The following is a 17,190-nucleotide window of genomic DNA, read 5'->3' as shown; positions in this document are numbered from 1 at the left end:
GCACCTTAGAGACTAACCAATTTATTTGAGCATGAGCTTTCGTGAGCTACAGCTCACTTCATCGGATGCATACTGTGGAAACTGCAGAAGGCATTATATACACAGAGATCATGAAACAATACCTCCTCCCACCCCACTCTCCTGCTGGTAATAGCTTATCTAAAGTGATCATCAAGTTGGGCCATTTCCAGCACAAATCCAGGTTTTCATACACATTGTGAGGAGAGTGGTCACTTTGGATAAGCTATTACCAGCAGGAGAGTGAGTTTGTGTGTGTGGTTTTTGGAGGGGGCTGGGGGGGTGAGAAAACCTGGATTTGTGCTGGAAATGGCCCACCTTGATTATCATACACATTTTAAAGAGTGGTCACTTTGGATGGGCTATTACCAGCAGGAGAGTGGGGTGGGAGGAGGTATTGTTTCATGGTCTCTGTGTATATAATGCCTTCTGCAGTTTCCACAGTATGCATCCGATGAAGTGAGCTATAGCTCACGAAAGCTCATGCTCAAATAAATTGGTTAGTCTCTAAGGTGCCACAAGTCCTCCTTTTCTTTTTGAAAGGAGAGTGTGTTTCCTGGGAGTGTGTTGGCTGGGTTTTACTGTTGTTTTGTTGGTCTTTATGACTGTTGTAATAAACTGAATTCTGTGCTGGTGCCAGGCTGGCAGATTGATCCCCTGTGGCCTCAGAACAGGCGTAGCACGGGAAGTGTCCTCATTATGTACCTCAGTCCCTACCTGAACTACCTCAGCCTTACCCAGTCAATATACCCACTCAGTCCTTCACCTCCACAGTGCCAGTTTCTGGCAGGTTTTATGATGTGGACAACTACGCACTCACTTGTCTGTCTGAGGCTCTTCAGCAAAGCAGCACAGGGAAGCCTACACTGTTGTGCCCGTGTTCTAACTGTTCGGGGGTAAAGGCTCCAGTCACTCCACTGCCTTTTACTAGCACTAAACTCACTAAACGCATTCAATCAATACAGGAGAGGTGCAGCTGTCTACAGGCTGGTGTCAATGGTGGTGAATTACCAGGTACAGTAATCGGATTCTTCTCAGCAGGAGATGCTCTAAATGGATTGATTTCAGTCTGACCTGCTAAAGCTCCTGTCTTCCGGGTCAGTAGGAGTCTGCTGAAAATTTAATGACTGCATTTACCTGTTTGTCAGAGCAAACAAATCAAAATAACCTTCATGTCACTAATCACAGAAGCCTGAAGCTCAGATGCTAGAATTGCTAGGTCAGAAAGTGGACTGGTTTCCTGGCAGACATTCCCCTTCTAATTTTACTCTGCTGTCCTTTGCAATTAGCAATGAATATAACCTAGTTAAGCTCTGCTTGTTCAATCCAGATGTTTATACAGCCAAAAGTTTTAAAGTGTAACCAATCTCATAGGCCAGGGAGTGTATTAACTGGGTAACTGACTTTCTTTCAGTCAAAACAAGACCAAGTTCGCAAACTATTTCAGTGTCCTAGGAACAGAGGTGACTTTTTTTTTTTTTTGGCAACAGGAAGAAGCTGGAAACTCAGTCTGTATTTTATTTAATAGAATTTAACTTTATTTCCTTGGCTTTTAATTAACCTGATATTGCAAATATTAAAATTAACTGCATGAAACAGTGAACTGGCAGAAAGAAAGCAAAATGACAACAGTGCCTTTTCCTGGGGGTTTGCTTGCATCTGCAAAATGCTTTGCAGATGTGAAGAGACTGTCATTTACTATATGTCTGTATAGTCCCTATTACAATGTGCGCCCCTGAGCTGGTGTAAAAAAGTAATAATGGTAACAGTGCTAAGTGTTATTAATAAAGAGAGTCTGGGAAGTCCAGCATATTTATAAGATTTGATGTAACAACCCCTCTAGCAATCTATTAGTAGCAGACATTCATAGCCATTTTACAGACCAGTTTTCCAGACAATCAATGGTAAATTTTTCTTTGTGGCTAATTATTCCTCATTACATGCAAGCAGCACAAGTTTTCCATTCATAAACACCTTCTGATTTTAATTGCACTATAGAATCAAGGCAGATAGTTAGCACTGTGAGAAAAGAATAAAAAGGAATAAAAATACAAATTACATTTTGTATCTTGAGAATGCTTCCCTACAACTGCCTAACTATAGCATAAATCTGCAGCTCCCTCTGCAACTTTGAATGCTTAATAAGAATGCAAGCTTCCAGAGTCTTGTTGCATTTTGGGAAAGCCCTCTGATACCCCAAGATGTCATCTCTTGGCAGACTTTCCAATGCAAATTTACCATCCTCCTGTACGTACGCCACTCACTATTGTGACAGTCTACTAGAATGAAGTTCTACTGTCAGGGCTCCCATTGTAATTGAATGACAACTAGGTATGCTTCAAAAAGAGTGCATTTCATCGTAGGGATTTATTTTTTTAAATGTACATTGCTCTTTAGCAACCCGTTCCTGGGAGCAGAAAGTATTTGCATTTAAACAAGTTTTAATCTCCTCAGTCTATTGTAACACAGCAGTGAAATCTGCATGCTGGCTTTGGGAAGCAACAATATCCCAAATAGCAAACAGTCATCATATAACACACAGACGTGAAACTAAATCATAAGATCACACCCCGACATCTGACTATCCAGCGTCACAGCCAGGGCCGGCTCTACCGTTTTTGCAGCCCCAAGCAGTGAAAAAACCTGTCGCCGCTGCATTGCCACCGCAGATGGCAGGAGAGAGAGAAGCTGCTGCCGCAGAAACTCTGCCGCCCCTTTCTGACTGCCACCCCAAGCACCTGCTTGGAACACTGGTGCCTGGAGCCAGCCCTGGTCACAGCACTGAGCAACATGGCTAATATCTGTCACCTGTGGCTTGTTCTCTCTCTCTCATCCTCTCCCCAAGGAGAGCTGTACACACAGTGGAGTGTTTTGATGATTTTTTTTTTTAAATATGTACACACTGATTGGACTAGGCCATGAAAGAGAAGGTGCTTGGTCAGCCAGATCTCTTTGGAGTTTATTTCCAAGCACCGTTAATGGGACTTGCATATGATTATGAAGGGGAGAATCAACACAAAGTGAGGACATATTGTATGTGATTGAAAGAAAACTACTCTGTTTAAGCTAATCAGTACTGTTTTGCTTTCCTCCGGCTATGCAGATGCAAAACACCCATTTACAAAGCCGATAACATCACTTGAAGATTTGGGGAAACCCTAAGTAAATTCTTTGGGGTTCTTAAAGGGCTCCCTTGACCCATTTTACAGTGGTGCTGGTTAGCAGAATCCTGGATTATTCTATGTTCCAGCAAATACATTGCAGTGTTAAAGCCTCTTTAACACATTGCACTATTTTAAGACAATTAACCAGACATTTTAAAGATATTATCAGCAGTACCATACATTATTTAGACATAGAAGGTTGGGATTTTCAAATACCACTGAAATCTGGACACTGAACTTTCTCAAAGCACTTGGAAAATTCCAGCAAAAATAAAAGCCTCTTTGTTTAAATTAAGTTACAGTGGGTTTGCATTTCCTCTTGAGCAGCTAGCGCAATGTCTCTACTGCAACAAAAATGGCTTTTTTACACTGTTAGCTATCGCACAGTAAGATGCTAGTGGACACAAGGCATCGTCACTTTTACTGCAAGGTTTTATTACAATGCCATCCCTTCACTGAGATTGTGCAGTAGGATAGCTAACATGCATTCATTATTCCATGGTAAAAACACACTGGTTTTGGAGGTGAAGACAAAGCCTAGAAGTTTGATTCCTGCTTTTTTTCCCTCTTTTCAATGCTTGTCTTATTGTAATGATCTTCCCACTAGACCCTGGGAAAGTATGGATGGGATTGTGAACAGTGCTAACTACTAGCCATTTGTTATTAGTTAACTGGCCTTATTTTTGTTAAAGGGAATATTCCCTCTCTGCCCAATTACATGCGGTTTCCCTAGGAAAATGGGTCCCTCTAGTCTCCACTTCACATGCCCCATATTAATAACCCTTATATGTTAGCAACTACACTAAGAAATACAGGGCCACAATTCACTGTTTCCATGTACCTCGTGCGATTGATTCACCAAACCAGAGCCCACGGAAAACGCTAGCCTGGCAGAATAGCACCGCTTTGCACCAGTGCGAATGACTCCACAACATACAAGGCAGCAGGAAGGGCTTGTCTGCTCATGAGGGGCTGCCATAGCTCTTCGCGAAGACAGGAGAGCTTCTCCCGGCCGGTAGGAACTCCGCCTCCCCACGAGGCAGTACTGTAGCTGCGTCCCCCCAACAGAGCACTGTCTACAGCAGGAGTTCGATCTGTACAGCTGCGTCGCTCAGGGGGTATATTTCCACACGGTTATATCCACAAGGTTATATGCAGACCCAGCCTAACTCAGGACCGACAACTGTGCTGACCCAGGGATGCATCTCTCACTATCGCTGGCCAATACCTGTCTGGGAGGACGCATCAGGATTTCTTGACCAGTGCCCTAGGCTGCTCCTGACCTGTACTGAACGGATACCATCCCAGGGCACCTTCTTCCCCACAGCCCGGTCTCATGGACCTTCAGAAAGGGCACTGGTGAGCCCTGTTGTTGCCCCGCAGGACCAGCCCACCCGGGAGCAGGAGGAGCCGGGTTCTATGCCCACCATCGCCTCGCAGGGCCAAGCCGGGGTGTGCGCGTTGGGAGCCGGGCTCCGTGCCCCCCATCGCCCCGGGGAGCTGGCCCGCCCGGGGGGGGGGGAGCCGGACTCCGTGCCCCCCATCGCCCCGGGGGGCTGGCCCGCCCGGGGGGGGGGGGAGCCGGGCTCCGTGCCCCCCATCGCCCCGGGGAGCTGGCCCGCCCGGGGGGGGGGGGAGCCGGGCTCCGTGCCCCCCATCGCCCCGGGGGGCTGGCCCGCCCGGAGGGGGGGGGAGCCGGGCTCCGTGCCCCCCATCGCCCCGGGGAGCTGGCCCGCCCGGAGGGGGGGGGAGCCGGGCTCCGTGCCCCCCATCGCCCCGGGGGGCTGGCCCGCCCGGACGGGGGGGGGAGCCGGGCTCCGTGCCCCCCATCGCCCAGGGGGGCTGGCCCGCCCGGACGGGGGGGGAGCCGGGCTCCGTGCCCCCCATCGCCCCGGGGGGCTGGCCCCCCCGGACGGGGGGGGAGCCGGGCTCCGTGCCCCCCATCGCCCCGGGGGGCTGGCCCGCCCGGAGGGGGGGGGGGGGGAGCCGGGCTCCGTGCCCCCCATCGCCCCGGGGGGCTGGCCCGCCCGGACGGGGGGGGGGGAGCCGGGCTCCGTGCCCCCCATCGCCCCGGGGGGCTGGCCCGCCCGGACGGGGGGGGGGAGCCGGGCTCCGTGCCCCCCATCGCCCCGGGGGGCTGGCCCGCCCGGACGGGGGGGGGGAGCCGGGCTCCGTGCCCCCCATCGCCCCGGGGGGCTGGCCCGCCCGGACGGGGGGGGGGAGCCGGGCTCCGTGCCCCCCATCGCCCCGGGGGGCTGGCCCGCCCGGAGGGGGGGGAGCCGGGCTCCGTGCCCCCCATCGCCCCGGGGGGCTGGCCCGCCCGGAGGGGGGGGGGAGCCGGGCTCCGTGCCCCCCATCGCCCCGGGGGGGCTGGCCCGCCCGGAGGGGGGGGGAAGCCGGGCTCCGTGCCCCCCATCGCCCCGGGGGGCTGGCCCGCCCGGACGGGGGGGGGGAGCCGGGCTCCGTGCCCCCATCGCCCCGGGGGGCTGGCCCGCCCGGAGCGGGGGGCTGGCCCGGGCTCTCGCCGACGCTGAGCTGCAGCCCGGGGGGTCGGAGCGCGCCGCTGGGGCTACCAGGGGCGACAGCGGCCGCCCGCAGCTCCCAGGGCCCGGCCCGGCAGCGCGTTCCCAGCGCCACCCCGCACTCACCTACCCGCGCCGGGGCCGCCCCGCGCCTCAGCGACCCGCCAGAGTCCGGGGTGGGGCCGCGCAGGGAAACAGCTCCGCCCCCGTCCCCCATAGGGCAGCACCGGCCCTGCACCCCCCTCGAGGCCCCGCCCCCAGCGCCCTCCCCAGTACCCCCCCCCCCCGCGCCCCCACTGCCCCCCTCCGAGCACCCCCGCCGTCCCCGCCCCCACTCCCGAGTACCATAGAATCATAGAATATCAGGGTAGGAAGGGACCCCAGAGGGTCATCTAGTCCAACCCCCTGCTCAAAAGCAGGACCCATCCCCAATTAAATCATCCCAGCCAGGGCTTTGTCAAGCCTGACCTTAAAAACCTCTAAGGAAGGAGATTCTACCACCTCCCTAGGTAACGCATTCCAGTGTTTCACCACCCTCTTAGTGAAAAAGTTTTTCCTAATATCCAATCTAAACCTCCCCCACTGCAACTTGAGACCATTACTCCTCGTTCTAGCATCTGGTACCGCTGAGAACAGTCTAGATCCATCCTCTCTGAAACCACCTCTCAGTAGTTGAAAGCAGCTATCAAATCCCCCCTCATTCTTCTCTTCTGCAGGCTAAACAATCCCAGCTCCCTCAGCCTCTCCTCATAACTCATGTGTTCCAGTCCCCTAATCATTTTTGTTGCCCTTCGCTGGACTCTCTCCAATTTATCCACATCCTTCTTGAAGTGTGGGGCCCAAAACTGGACACAGTACTCCAGATGAGGCCTCACCAATGTCGAATAGAGGGGAACGATCACGTCCCTCGATCTGCTCGCTATGCCCCTACTTATACATCCCAAAATGCCATTGGCCTTCTTGGCAACAAGGGCACACCGCTGACTCATATCCAGCTTCTCGTCCACTGTCACCCCTAGGTCCTTTTCCGCAGAACTGCTGCCTAGCCATTCGGTCCCTAGTCTGTAGCAGTGCATTGGGTTCTTCCGTCCTAAGTGCAGGACTCTGCACTTGTCCTTGTTGAGCCTCATCAGATTCCTTTTGGCCCAATCTTCCAATTGGTCTAGGTCCCTCTGTATCCTATCCCTAGCCTCCAGAGTATCTACCTCACCTCTGAGTTTAGTGTCATCTGCAAACTTGCTGAGGGTGCAATCCACACCATCCTCCATATCATTAATGAAGATATTGAACAAAACTGGCCTGAGGACCGACCCTTGGGGCACTCCACTTGATACCAGCTGCCAACTAGACATGGAGCCATTGATCACTACCCTTGAGCCCGACAATCTAGCCAACTTTCTATCCACCTTATAGTCCATTCATCCAGCCCATATTTCTTTAACTTGCTGGCAAGAATACTGTGGGAGACCACGTGAAAAGCTTTGCTAAAGTCAAGGAACAACATGTCCACTGCTTTCCCCTCATCCACAGAGCCAGTTATCTCATCATAGAAGGCAATTAGATTAGTCAGGCATGACTTGCCCTTGGTGAATCCATGCTGGCTGTTCCTGATCACTTTCCTCTCATGCAAGTGCTTCAGGACTGATTCTTTGAGGACCTGCTCCATGATTTTTCCAGGGACTGAGGTGAGGCTAACTGGCTTGTAGTTCCCAGGATCCTCCTTTTTCCCTTTTTTAAAGATGGGCACTACATTAGCCTTTTTCCAGTCGTCCGGGACTTCCCCCGATCGCCATGAGTTTTCAAAGATAATGGCCAATGGCTCTGCAATCACATCCGCCAACTCCTTTTGCACTCTCAGATGCAGCGTATCTGGCCGTATGGACTTGTGCTCATCCAGCTTTTCTAAATAGTTGCTGTCATATATATAAAGGGAAGGTTAACCACCTTAAAATCCCTCCTGGCCAGAGGAAAAAACCCTTTCACCTGTAAAGGGCTAAGAAGCTAAAGATAACCTCGCTGGCACCTGACCAAAATGACCAATGAGGAGACAAGATACTTTCAAAGTTGGAGCAGGGGTGGGGGAGGGGAACAAAGGGTTCTCTCTGTCTGTGTGTTGCTTTTGCCGGGACAAGAGCAGGAATGCAGGTCAGAACTCCTGTAAAGGGCTAATAAGCAATCTAGTTAGATATGCGTTAGATTCTGTTTTGTTTAAATGGCTGATAAAATAAGTTGTGCGGAATGGAATGTATATTCCTGGTTTTGTGTCTTTTTGTAACTTAAGCTTTTGCCTAGAGGGATTCTCTATGTTTTGAATCTGATTACCCTGTAAGGTATTTACCATCCTGATTTTACAGAGGTAATTCTTTTACTTTTTCTTCAATTAAAATTCTTCTTTTAAGAACCTGATTGCTTTTTCATTGTTCTTAAGATCCAAGGGTTTGGGTCTTTGTTCACCTATGCAAATTGGTGAGGATTTTTATGAAGCCTACCTCAGGTAAGGGGGTGTAGGGTTTGGGAGGATTTTTGGGTGAAAGACTTTTCCAAGTGGGCTCTTTCCCGGTTATATATTTGTTAGACGCTTGGTGGTGGCAGCAATAAAGTCCAGGGGCAAAAGGTAAAATAGTTTGTACCTTGGGGAAGTTTTAACCTAAGCTGGTAAAAATAAGCTTAGGGGTTTTTTCATGCGGGTCTGTACCCTAGAGTTCAGAGTGGGGAAGGAACCTTGACAGTCCCGAACCACTTCTTTCTCCACAGAGGGCTGGTCACCTCCTCTCCATGCTGTGCTGCCCTCTGCAGTAGTCTGGGAGCTGACCTTGTTCGTGACGACAGAGGCAAAAAAAGTATTCAGTACATTAGCCTTTTCCACATCCTCTGTCGCTAGGTTGCCTCCCTCGTTCAGTAAGGGGCCCACACTTTCCTTGACTTTCTTGTTACTAACATATCTGAAGAAACCCTTCTTGTTACTCTTAACATCTCTTGCTTGCTGCAACTCCAAGTGTGATTTGGCCTTCCTGATTTCACTCCTGCAAGCCTGAGCAATATTTTTATACTCTTCCCTGGTCATTTGTCCAATCTTCCACTTCTTGTAAGCGTCTTTTTTGTGTTTAAGATTAGCAAGGATTTCACTGTTAAGCCAAGCTGGTCGCCTGCCATATTTACTATTCTTTCTACACATGGGGATGGTTTGTCCCTGTAATCTCAATAAGGATTATTTAAAATACAGCCAGCTCTCTTGGACTCATGTTATTCTCCCAGGGGATCTTGCCCATCAGTTCTCTGAGGGAGTCAAAGTCTGCTTTTCTGAAGTCCAGGGTCCTTATTCTGCTGCTCTCCTTTCTTCCTTGTGTCAGGATCCTGAACATCATGGTGGGCTTATTTTTTTGGGACTCCTCCGTTCCACCCCCTGACTGGCTGTCCACAAACTCGTTGGCCAGCCGCCCTGCGCTCTGCAGGTCCTCTGGCTTTTTGTCCACCAACCATATCCTCAGGTCGGATGGGCAATATTCATACAAGTGCTCTAGTACAATCATTTTAACCATGTCTTCCTTAGTCTGGGCCCCATCTGCTCACTTGTGGACATATCCCTCCATTCAGAGGATCAGTTCCAGATATGTGTCCTCAGGGGTTTTACGCTGACTCCGGAACTTTTTCCGGTATGCCTCAGGAGTCATCTCAAACTTTCATAGCAGGGCCTTTTTGAACAGTTCATAGTCCCCTGCCTCCACCCCTTCCATTCAACTGTACATCCCCATGGCTTTGGGGTCCAGTAAGAGGGTGAGAAACTGGAGCCTGTCTGCGGGGTCAACACTGTGCAGCTTGCAGGCATTCTCAAAGGTCATCAGGAATTCATCTATGTCCTTCCCTTCCTCAAACTGGGACAGGATGTGCTTATCAAAGCTCCATGCAGTCCTGGGTCCCCCGTCACTCACCGCAGCAGGGGGCTCTCTGCTCCTCAGCCTGGCCAGCTCCAGTTCATGCTGCCGCTCTTTTTCCCAATCCTCCAGCTCTAGCTTTTTCAGTTTTATCTCCCTCTCCCATTCCAGCTACCCCAGCTCCAGCAATGGGAAGCTTGGCTGTGAGGATCCTCTTCTGGCTGCAGGGGTCACAGTGCCCCTGGAGTTCACTGGGCTCCTTCCAGCCCCTCCCCTACCCATAAGTAGGCAGGGCCTCGGAGTGCCCTCGGCAGCAGTCTGACCACTCCCAGCCTGGACAGGCAGTGGCACTGGTGCTGCATGTGCCGGACTGCTTCCCTCCTGGGTAGGGATCAGCTCCTCTGAGTGATCCTCCTCCTCCAGCTGAGCAATCAACTGTGCTTTGATGAGCTTTCCAATGTGCAGCCCTCTCTCTCTCTCTCTCTCTCTGCACAGGTCTACAAGGTCCCTCTTAAGGAGATGGTTATACATTTTTCTGCTGTTCCCAAGTTGTTGAGGACTTGCAGGCATGGGTGCTCTCAGTTCTCCACAGTTTCCAGGAAGAACCCCTACTATGCCAGCCCTTCTCCAGGTTACCACTTCTCTCCCAGGGTCAAGCCGCAGACTCCTCTGCCCCTGGAACCGCTCACCGCAGTCCCCAGGGACCCAGTTACTGCAAAGTCCTCCTCACTGGTCACACATTCTCAGGGGTTAAGCATAGCTCCTTCGCCTCCTGAAACTGCTCCTCTCTGAGCCTTCAGCACGCCTGGTTCTCATTAATCCCCCTTTGTTTTAGGGTTCCCCAGTCACTCACTGCAGGAAGCACTATCCACAGGACGCAGTACATCCCACCACTGCCACCAGTTGTCACAGAGTGTGGGGGAGTCAGGGCCCTGCACCCCCCACTTCCTGCGATTCACCATGACTCTCAGCCAGCCAGTAAAAGAGAAGGTTTATTAGATGACAGGAACATAGCTTAAAGCAGAGCTTATAGGTTCAGAAAACAGGACCCCTCAGTCAGGTCCAACTTGGGGGTAGGGAGCCCAGACCCCAGTTCTGGGTTTCCGTCCATTTCCCCAGCCAGCTCCAAACTGAAACTCCCTCCAGCAGTCCTATGCAGCCACAAACTCCGTCCCCTCCTCCAGCCTTTGTCCAGTTTCCCAGCCAGAAGGTGTCAACCTGGCCCCAAGCCCCTCCTGGGTTCAGGTTACATGCCGGCCGGCAGTCAAGTATCATCCCGCAAGTGACGTCACACCCTTATATCCCACCACCATCTAGTATTAATGCAGACAGTAAACTCGTAAAACCCCCATGTAACATTACCAGGTTAATACTCCCTGCTCCGTCACCGTATCTCCGCCATGGATGGACAGAGGACTCCAGCCTCTGGAGAGAGAGATTCATTATGAAATCTAGAGAAATAATCTCAATCCCTAGTTGTTTATATTAAACTCCTAAACGATCTATATGTGTTGGGGCCGGGTTATCTCACTTGGCAAGCAGAATGGGGAATAAAGCTTTGTGGCTGAATTCTCTGTGCAGATGTATTTACATGCCAGTCTACAGAGTCCATCCTGGGGGGATGCTTTCAGAAACAGGGCCAACGTCATGGGAATGCATATAAGTGTTATGCATTGTAATGGACTCGCCAGTAGGTGGTGCTGCTGAGACTGACAAACCACAAGGGGATTTTTACTCTGAGCAAGGAGGCAGTTACCTGCGTCTGCAGGCGAATGATGCATGACTAGGTCATGGATGAGCCTAGTACATAGCTAGGGACTGATCTAAATGATAGGGTTTGTACTTGTAATGTCTCTGAAAGGCTCCCTGTGCCCTTGGCTTAGAACAGTGGAATGTTTTCTGGAAATCTACATAGATAAATACAGAGTTACCGAGAAAAGAGTGAGTATTAACCATACACTACAGTCCTGCAGAGGAAGAATGATACTAACTGTCACAGAGCTACAGAACAGAAATATTTATTGAACACGGCTGCCTTTTCCACATCATTAACACATTTGCTGTCTCCATCCAGACCATTGCTAAGATTGCTTTTGTTCCTAATATACTTAAACTGTTTATTGTCTTTAACCCTGCCAGCCACAGTTCTACACCACCACCCCATCCCACCTGTCAGTGCTAACTGGTCAGGCACATAAGCAATGCTCCACTGAATAAAGCTGCTCCAGATTTCTGCTTCCTGCAGAAATAATGACTTGATTTCCTCCTCTTCGTCGTCCACTCTTCAGGGACTAGCGGAGTGTTTCTCAAATGCAGCCACCAAGGGCTTTTCTTGCGGCCACAGCCTCCTTGCATGGTGATGTGGGGGGAAAGCAATGGCCCCTCCCCAAATGCTCCCAGCAGGAGTTGGGCCCTGCCCCCCTCTGGAGAGACAAATGCTGGAGGAGCAGGCAGCCAGTGAGTTCCCCACCTTCCCAGAGGCAGTGGGGTCAGGCTTCAGTCTTGGGGTGACAGGCAGCCGGCTCCAGCCCCTGGGCTCTGGCCCCCAGGCTCACCACCCTCACCTCCCCTCGCTCCTGACCCCCACTGCCTCCTTGCCCACCTCCCCATCCAGGGCTTAATTTGTCCCCAGAATTGCCAAGGCTGAGTAAATCTGCTGTGAAAAGAGATATTTGTATGTTTGTTAATATCACTTTTCCTGTCAGACTTAGTAGTTAGCTGGAGGCTATGAAAAGTGACATTAATATACAAGTATCACTTTTCACAGCAGACTAACGAACTAGCAGGTCAAAAAAAATTCAACCAAAAAAGCACAAGAAATAACAACAGAAAAGACAAGAATGTGGAAAGCACCTTATTTGTGTTTCTACTCTGTTTAGCTCCAGTAAAGAATAGAGATAATTATACATTATTTTGGTTATTCAGCCTGTAAAAAAGCCCTACATAAATAAATGACAATGATTTGGACGTGGATATGTGCATGTTTTTTTCTAAAGTTAAGTATTTTAGGAAAAATTGTGAGCACAGCCACCAAAAAATTTGTTGTGAGAACCCCTAGCGCCCCTCAGCAAGTATTTGCAGTGACACCCCCAGGCCGCATTTTCAGAACAGAGGAGGATTTATTAGTCAATTGGAATGCAACACTGGAAGTCCTTAGCATAAAAGAAAAGAAGGTTAAAGCATAGTCCACTCTGATCAAGCCACAGTGCACAAGCCAAGCTGTAGTGAACTCCATTCTCAGGCTCTGGCTCCGTCTTCCTCTGACTTCCTTCCTTCAGCCCAGGAGAGAGCCCCAAGCTTCTTCCAGGACCTACATTTATACTCTGCTGGACTAGGGTGACCAGATAGCAAGTGTGAAAAATTGGGACAGAGGGTAGGGGGTAATAGGAACCTATATAAGAAAAAGCCCCAAATATCGGGACTGTCCCTATAAAGTCGGGACATCTGGTCACCCTATGCTGGACACATCTGTCTTTTGTTCTCCAGGCAGAGTGATGCTGAGTTCACCACCCTGCTGGCCAGAGTTTCCCACTGTTGAGTGTCGATTCATGAGTCACTGGAGCTTGTGTTGGTTGATCTGGGTCGATTTCAGCCAGTTCTTTAACAACTCTATTTATGCCACCCAGTCAGTGAGGCAACACACACACACAAGCCACCCTTATATCTCTGCCCTGAGAGCAAACTTAATCCTTCCCCCCGCCCCGGATGGCAGTGAAGCATAACAAGCCTTGTGGATAGAGGAAGCAGTATATAGCTCAACTTTTGTAAGGCATCCTCCTTATAAGGAAACTAGGGAAATACAGCCTGGACAAACCTGCTCTAAGGTGGATGCACAACTGGCTGGAAAAGCGCACTCAGCGTGAGCAGTAAGGTTAAGATGTCGTCACGGTGATGTCTAGTAAAAGCCACGGACAGGTCATGGGCAACAGACAGAAATTCAAAGAAGCCCATGACCTGTTCGTGGCTTTTGCTAAAAATAAAGGCGAGGGGGTGGGGGGGGGACACAACGCTAACAGCTCCAGCGCCCATCCCCTGTAGCAATGGCTCAGAGCTCCAGGGCCCCCGCTGCAGCTCAGAGCTCCGGGGTCGGCGTCTTGGCGCTCTGGGGTCCCCGCAGCGGATGACAGCTTTTGTCCTGCCCCTCTAGGGCACGGAACACAAGAGGTGCAACACCTGTGTAGTTAGATACACCCAGAGAAGATCCCACAATCCCTCTGGACCACGTGGAAGACCCCAGCACTTTCATCTGGGTGCATTTTAAGTCTCTTGTACCACAGTCCTTCCTGGGAAGTCTTTATGTGGGACACAGGGGTGAAGACTATTTGTTATTTTAAAATCCTTTTGCTCTTTTTCTTTTACCCTGCTGCAAAATAAAACAGCCTTCTTCAAACTAAAGTGGTGTTTGTCACTGCACACCACTGATCCCAGGCTCCCAAAGGTGTCTGCACTCAGCCTGACATGCTGGGGAAGCACAGTTGACATGCTAGGTATGGTAGCCCAGAGCCCAGTCTAGGAGAGGGAGAATTACAGAAATCTGCTCCAGAAAAGGCATGAGGCTGAAACCTTGGGAGGAGCAGGAGGCACTCAGAGAAACTGGGAAGGTGACAGAGATATAGCTATCCCTGCCGCTCCCCAGGACATCCACTCCCTGCTCTCAGCGCTCCCTGCTTTGTGGTACTGCAGGCACCAGCTCCCCATCATCTCATCCCCCCCACTGCTCTCTGCTCTCCCTTCTCCCAAAGACCCCTGAATAGAAACCTCACCCTGTCTTTCACCAGTGGAAGAGCCCAGCTGTCACACTCTCCACGCGTTTGGGAAGCGATTATGGCAGAGCGCCAGCTCTGACACTGTTACAGTTAAGCACGATGTTCTGTTTAAAAGTTGAGTATTCTAACTGCTCTGAAATGCACGTGTGCTCGGATTGTCTTGGCATTTGCTACTCTCTGTGAGCATGCAGGGTAAGGTTAGTGGTTTAAATTTATGGTTACTTGAACAAACAATTCCTCAGGACCCCCCACCCCCACCCCAGTAGCTCCCTAAAAGGAACCTTTTTACAAAATCCCCTTGTTCTTACAACATTTTGCACACACCTAGGCTGAAACTATGCTTCTAATTCTCCGCCCGACTGATCTCATCTGATTTGTGTCCATTTATTCTTTTGCATAGGGACTGTCCGGTTTGGCCAATGTACATGGCAGAGGTCATTGCTGGCACATGATGGCATATAGCACATTGGTAGATGTGCAGGTGAACAAGCCCCTGATGGTGTGGCTAATGTGATTAGATCCTATGATGGTGTCCCTTGAATAGATATGTGGACAGAGTTGGCAATGGGGTATGTTGCAAGGATAGGTTCCTGGATTACTGGATAGTCCCGGATGACTGGAAAAAGGCTAATGTAGTGCCAATCTTTAAAAAAGGGAAGAAGGAAGATCCTGGGAACTACAGGCCAGTCAGCCTCACCTCAGTCCCTGGAAAAATCATGGAGCAGGTCCTCAAAGAATCAATCCTGAAGCACTTGCATGAGAGGAAAGTGATCAGGAACAGCCAGCATGGATTCATCAAGGGAAGGTCATGCCTGACTAATCTAATCGCCTTTTACTGGTTCTGTGGATGAAGGGAAAGCAGTGGATGTATTGTTTCTTGACTTTAGCAAAGCTTTTGACACGGTCTCCCATAGTATTCTTGTCAGCAAGTTAATGAAGTATGGGCTGGATGAATGCACTATAAGGTGGGTAGAAAGCTGGCTAGATTGTCGGGCTCAACGGGTAGTGATCAATGGCTCCATGTCTAGTTGGCAGCCGGTATCAAGTGGAGTGCCCCAAGGGTCGGTCCTGGGGCCGGTTTTATTCAATATCTTCATAAATGATCTGGAGGATGGTGTGGATTGCACTCTCAGCAAATTTGCGGATGATACTAAACTGGGAGGAGTGGTAGATACGCTGGAGGGGAGGGATAGGATACAGAAGGACCTAGACCAATTGGAAGATTGGGCCAAAAGGAATCTGATGAGGTTCAATAAGGATAAGTGCAGGGTCCTGCACTTAGGACGGAAGAACCCAATGCACAGCTACAGACTAGGGACCGAATGGCTAGGCAGCAGTTCTGCGGAAAAGGACCTAGGGGTGACAGTGGACGAGAAGCTGGATATGAGTCAGCAGTGTGCCCTTGTTGCCAAGAAGGCCAATGGCATTTTGGGATGTATAAGTAGGGGCATAGCGAGCAGATCGAGGGACGTGATCGTTCCCCTCTATTCGACATTGGTGAGGCCTCATCTGGAGTACTGTGTCCAGTTTTGGGCCCCACACTTCAAGAAGGATGTGGATAAATTGGAGAGAGTCCAGCGAAGGGCAACAAAAATGATTAGGGGACTGGAACACATGAGTTATGAGGAGAGGCTGAGGGAGCTGGGATTGTTTAGCCTGCAGAAGAGAAGAATGAGGGGGGATTTGATAGCTGCTTTCAACTACCTGAAAGGGGGTTCCAAAGAGGATGGCTCTAGACTGTTCTCAATGGTAGCAGATGACAGAACGAGGAGTAATGGTCTCAAGTTGCAGTGGGGGAGGTTTAGATTGGATATTAGGAAAAACTTTTTCCCTAAGAGGGTGGTGAAACACTGGAATGCGTTACCTAGGGAGGTGGTAGAATCTCCTTCCTTAGAGGTTTTTAAGGTCAGGCTTGACAAAGCCCTGGCTGGGATGATTTAACTGGGAATTGGTCCTGCTTTGAGCAGGGGGTTGGACTAGATGACCTTCTGGGGTCCCTTCCAACCCTGATATTCTATGATTCTATGATTCTATGATTAGTGGTTTTGTTGTGTGGTGTGTCATTGCTGGTGAGTATTTGCTTCAGGTTGGGGGCCTGTCTCCCAAGGTCTGTGAGAGTGAGGGACCATCCTTCAGGATAGGTTGCAGATCCTCGATGATGCACTGGAGAGGTTTTAGTTGGGGGCTGTAGGTGACGGCTAGTGGTAGTCTGTTACTTTCTTTGTTGGGCCTGTCCTGTAGTAGGTGACTTCTTTTGGGTACTTTTCTGGTTCTGTCAATCGGTTTCTTCACTTCAGCAGGTGGGTGTTGTAGTTTTAAGAACACTTGATAGAGATTGTGTAAGTATTTGTCTCTGTCTGAGGGATTGGAGCAAATGCAGTTGTATCTTAGAGTCTCTACGCAAAAGAATAAAGGGACACAAATCAAATGTCAAGAATTAAAACATTCAAAAACCAGTCGAAGAACACTTCAACCTCCCTGGATGCTTCATTACAGACTTAACAGTGGCAATTCTTCAACAAAAAAACTTCAAAAACAGACTCCAATGAGAAACTGCAGAACTGGAATTAATTTGCAAACTGGACACGATCAAATTAGGTCTGAATAAAGGCTGGGAGTGGATGGGTCATTACACAAACTAGAAACTATTTCCCCGTGTTAATTTTTCCCCCTACTGTTACTCACACCTTCTTGTCAACTGTTTGAAATGTGCCACCCTAATTACCACTACAAAAGTGATTTTTCCTCCTGCTGATAATAGCCCACTTTAAATTCAATTGTCTCGTTAGAACTGGTAAGGCAACTCCCATCTTTTCATGTACTCTGTATATATATCTTCCTAGTGTAT

General features: G+C 50.0%; 1 protein-coding gene across 9 annotated transcripts in view; it reads right to left on the bottom strand.

Moving 5' to 3' along the window:
- The window catches only part of WDR31 (WD repeat domain 31), a 57,032-nt gene extending 51,147 nt beyond the window's left edge, over positions 1-5,885 (bottom strand). For all 9 annotated transcript variants that reach the window (XM_073314392.1, XM_073314391.1, XM_073314389.1 and 6 more), the window contains exon 1: positions 5,831-5,885. The gene's annotated coding sequence lies outside the window, so the exon portion shown is untranslated. The remainder of the gene's footprint in view (positions 1-5,830) is intronic.
- Between the last annotated feature and the right edge of the window lie 11,305 nt (positions 5,886-17,190).

The sequence above is a fragment of the Lepidochelys kempii genome, chromosome 16, assembly GCF_965140265.1.
Source record: "Lepidochelys kempii isolate rLepKem1 chromosome 16, rLepKem1.hap2, whole genome shotgun sequence".
Classification (NCBI taxonomy): Eukaryota; Metazoa; Chordata; order Testudines; family Cheloniidae; genus Lepidochelys; species Lepidochelys kempii.
This window is presented reverse-complemented; position numbering and strand designations above follow the sequence as displayed.